Source organism: Pinus tabuliformis, chromosome 5_2 (genome assembly GCF_031772625.1).
Source record: "Pinus tabuliformis cultivar Carrire ecotype Pingquan chromosome 5_2, CPIR1, whole genome shotgun sequence".
Lineage (NCBI taxonomy): Eukaryota > Viridiplantae > Streptophyta > Pinopsida > Pinales > Pinaceae > Pinus > Pinus tabuliformis.
Window position 1 is genome coordinate 1,012,333,494 of NC_142306.1, and position 5,254 is coordinate 1,012,338,747.

A 5,254-nucleotide genomic window follows, 5' to 3' on the forward strand; every position below is an offset into this window, starting at 1 on the left:
CGCTGGAAAAGACGTAAGCGGATGGAATCATCTGAGATGGAATTTGATGCACACCAGAGGTGGTAAGTCATCACGTGATTAGACGGATCCTCTCCAGACTTACCTTCGAACTTGGGTATATCGCTGGGCAACTTATTTGGCATTGGCGGCCAGAACTGAAGATATTGAATTGGATCGTTCGTTAGGCGCGTCAAGTCGGGTAAATCTAAAGTCGCAATAAACGGTAACTGCCGGTTAGGATCTCTAAAACTCTGAGTCACAATACCAGCCCCAGGAGGAGGATATCCAGGATAACTAGGAACAGGAGTCGCATTTGGATATTATATCCTCCTGGAAAACCAGGATTAACCGGACCGTACTGGGGTTGCTGAGGTTGTTGATAAGTGTACCCAGGATACGGTTGATACTGGTAAACCGGTTGTTGGGCAGCTTGCCCAGGTTGATACTGTCCCTGGTACGGAGGTTGAACAAATTGAGGTTGAGTAGTAACAACCGTACTTGTACCAGGTTGGCCTGCAGGCATCTGGACTGTGGTTTGAACCGTGGGTCCAGACAACGGTACAGATGTCTGAGGAGTGGTTACAGGGACAGTAGAAACGGAGCTGCCGATACTCCAGAAGTAAGCATGGTAGATGAAGCGGTAGTTGCTGCAGCCGTGTGAGGTGAGGAGTAAGGTGCAATTGGCGGCTGAGTAACTACAGAAGTTACAGGGGTCTGAACACTTGACTGGACAGGTTGCGGTTGCTGGGGTGGACCAGGAACTGCAGGTTGTCCTGCTTGAGGTACCGACTGTATACTTGGTTGCGACATCTGTTGACCCTGTGACGGATCCCATGTTAACATTCCAGGGTATTGACTCGTAACAGGTTGAGGATACTGAGATCCATAGCCGTATTGAGGATAGGGTTGATAACTGTAAGGTGCAGTCCCATATGATTGCCCTTGAGGTGGTTGATAACCTTGACCAGGGTATTGATAACCTTGAGGTAAATACGAATACTGGGGTTGACCTTGACCTTGAGGTTGGTATCCTTGAGGTTGATACCCTTGGGGTTGATACCCTTGGGGTTGCCATCCTTGAGGTTGCCATCCTTGAGGTTGATATTGATACTGAGGTTGACTTTGGGGTACATATTGAGGCTGGGGTTGATACCCTTGGGGTTGATACCCTTGAGGTTGCCCCCAGTCACGAATGAAGTACCTTGAGGTTGCCCCCAGGCATTAACGAAGGTTGCCCCCCAGGCGGTAATTGGCCACCTTGAGGTTGGTTAATGGGAGTTGAACCTGACATCATATAAACGTCACCTATACTCAATGGTACATTACCACTGTTTCCAACTAATAACCCATGATCAACGGGTTGAGGAGATGCTCCCGCAAAGGTACCAGAAAGTGATTGATACCCAGTAGGAACAGAAGGACCGCCATGTAAAAATGATTCAGGACTTTGTGAAAACACAGATGACTGACCAGACATATTTACAGGAGAATGAATTCCTCTAGGTGGAACCGGAGTACGAGGTGTAGAAAAACCTACTGAGTTGTCTAAAAAATTGGTTAATGCAAGGTACCAAGATTCACTTCTAGAGAGGACTGTAAAAGATGGATTCACGCTCCCTTAGATCAAGGGTAATTAGATCTTCAGAATCAGAAACGCCTATTTCTTCCTCTGGAACAAGTTCTTCTATAGCAATTAATCCAACAGGAAGATTTTCGGTGATAATCTTTCTATTCTTGGTGAATCAGGAACACTAGGAGTTGGAGTAACAGGTTCGGAAATTTCAGGTTCTTCGCCTGTTTCACTGGCAGATGAAAAACTACCAGCAAGCTCGGAAACTGTAACAGCTTCGGGATTGTAACCTGTTTCTAAACTTTGGTAATCTGGATGGACTACCAAGGAAAATTCTCCTTCTTCAGGTGATCCTACTCTACTGCCACTAGGAGGAGTTACAAGGACCTTTAACCCTTCTAAATAACCCGGAATGTCTTCAGGAGATTCACCCCGCGATTTACGGAGTTTTCTTAACAAATCTATTCCGGTAACAATCTCAGGAGACTTGCCCCGAAGTCTACGGGACTGTCTCGGTAATTCCGCCACAATTAAAGATTTTAACTACAACACACAAAGTAAAAAATTTCAAATCAAACCACCTAAAGTCTTCTAAAGAACCAATCAAATTTGAAGCACACGCCTAAATAATCTAGAGCGTCAAACCACACACAAACAGTAGTCTTCGGACCAAAAGCGCTAGTTGGTGATTAGGCCCAACCTCGCAGGATTCAGTACAGAATAGTGGGTGGAACAGTTACCCCGGCAACCTGCTTAATGAATAGACTGGACCAAGTTCCTCCACTTTAACCGTCTCGAAGTGAAGCGAACCCCCCAGAAAATCCAAGTGAGTATAACCGACGTCTGCTCCAGGTACAGTGGGACCTTCCCTCCACCGTCACCTTGGGTAGAATCCTAGATATTATGGCCACTAAGGTTACCAATCACAACAATTACACCTGGGGGAACAGTCTAAACTCCGACAGCACGCAAGGGCAGAGTAGCAAGCTCCAATCCCCTTACCGGCTCCTTGACAACAATCCAAGGTTTACCGATAAGTGACCCTGGCTCCTCGACAATGGTTAATCCGAGGTTTACCGTTTGTAATACGTACTGCCTGGCGTCGTTCCCAACGAGGGAGGAATGATCCCCTCACTGGTTCGGACACGAGCTCGTGCTTCTCCTTTAAGAGGAGCTTTCCCAGAATGTAACTGAAACAATTGGATTTGTTCTACTCAAGATAGACTATCTGTTTGGTTTTGTAGTCTTGGAGAGTTAAGTACTCACCTACTCCAAGACCCTAGCCTAAGCTATGTTGGTGCTTCAGAGCCTAGAAAAATAAAGATTACTAGATTGATTTTAATTTAAGCGTTACTTTTAAGGTTGTTTCTTAAGTCAAAAGGTGATGGAAGTGAAACAGTGGTGTGTTGACTCGACTCGAAACCACTACAAAATGCACCTAGAATGATTTATCCACTACTTTACTTTTTCGATGAATTGCTTAACTAAAAAGTTGAGAGAATGCAATCTTTATAAAAGCAACTTCTTAATTGAAGACAATCAAAGAAACAATTCGTTTTTCTTTTCCAAGCATAAAAACATAACTCTCTTTACATGCACGAAAAAACTCTTTTCTTCTTTTCGAAAACAAAAAGCTACTTGAAACAAGACTTTTTAAGAAGATGTTTTTGTATTTTTCTTTTAATAAAGCAAATAAATCTAATATAACCAAAAATCAATCTTAACAACTCTTAAAATCTATGAAAATGCACTCATAAGCAAACTAAAGGCAAATTTACTCTAAGCAATCTTAACGAGGCCAAAACTAACAATGATTATTTCTAAGGTGTTTTACTTGATCACAATCAAATCAAGGACTAGCTTATTGCAGAATCAAAAACTAGTCAAAACAAAACTCTAATCTTTTTGTTCTTTTTGTAAAATGGAAATCAATACTTTATAAACAAGCAATTCGAAATTTGACCCAAAACAACTCAAATGGCAAGTTGCTCACAAAAGGAGACTTTACGACAGGCCCGACTTCTAAGAAGGTTGACTAACCAGAGAGATCTAAGGCTGGACAACTTTCTACTATCAAAGTCACTACAAAGCCTTTCCAAAAATCAAACCCTAGGTCTAAACTTCGTTGAAAACCACTAAAACACTCAAAGCTCACAAAACTAGTTCAGGTGAAAATTCTTGACAGGGTACTAAAGGATCTGGGCAGAAAACACTAAGGAAACAAAATCTAAAAGCAATTTAAAGCAAAAATGGAATTTTCTTAAGTTTTACAGGAAGACGCAGGCAACCGTTGTCACAGGTGCGGCCCCGCTCTGTGCAGACGGCAACAGCGCGTCCAAAGACGCACTGTGCAGTACTCAGAGGGTGCGTCCTTCTGGAAAAATGAAGAAAAACCAAATCTAACTAAATCTAAAGCTAAGCCACCCAAATACTAATTCTCACAGTCAAAAACCAGAAATAAAAATGATTTTCTCAAAGCAAAGTTCATATAAAGGAAAAGACTCTCTCATTAATGGATTCCCCAGCGGAGTCGCCAATTTGTCACACGGAATCTGTCAAGGGTGCGGACACGACTGACCTTCCTAGAAGTCTAAGACATTCTAATGACAAACAAGACAAAATGGAGTGATCTTTCTCTAAATACACCTTTTACAACATGAAAACTACAAGTGTTTAGGCTTACCTTATTCCAAAACGCTGTTGTTGAAGTCCGTTCTTGACGATCCGGATGAGCTCCTCCTTCAAGTCAATTCCTGCAACCACAAACAATCAAACAATTACCAAGCACTTGCATTTCATATAATAAAACATATATTCAACATGCAGACCAAGGAACACATGAAATAACTCATTAACACAAGCTATTGAGAAAAATAAACCAGTTTGTATTAATAACGAAACAAAGAAACTCTTACAACCTGGCCTTGGTGTTGTGCAAGTTCCTCCCAGGGTCCATCAAGGGTTTTCCTCTACTTTGACAAAGCTCACCCTCTCCCAAGTAGAATCAAGTGAAGACAATCTCCCTCACAAAGGCTCTAATGGAAGACCTAAATCCTGCAGCATTTACCCAAAGAAAATGTATAGCTCCAACCTCCTCTCCTTCTGGCTCAATGCCTTTATTTATAGTGCTGTAAAGAGGTTATTCAGGTCCACTATCAATGGGATCATCCCCCTCTTGGGTGGGATAGCTCCCTTATTGATGGGATAAGTTCCCCCTTAATAGAGATACATGAACCAACTGGAGGCGCATCCATTTCATCAAACCGACCTCTAGAATGTTCTAGAAGTAACCACAAGTAACTTTTTCAAGATAAAACTCGCGCATTTTGCCTTTTACAGAGGGACGCACCTGTCCCTTAACATACAGAGCGTCCATGGACGCAGATTTTGTGAACATGGTCAGCGTCCCCGCAGGTAAGGCTAGAGAGAACCTGCGACCCCAGAGATAAACATAGTTTTTACAAGACTTTCTCTCTGTCTTTGAGTTTGAGATGGATAACAGAGGCATGAGACTTGCCTAAGAGGGTAGCATGACTGTTGATTTGAGCCATACTAACTGTAAGTAGTCAAGGTGACATTTTTAGTGTAACAGGCGAGGTTGACTCGGCAGATTGATGCGGAGGCTGGGGTGGGCGAAGTGTCAAATCGACAGTGAGGGTGACGACAGCGGGGAGGGGCATAGGC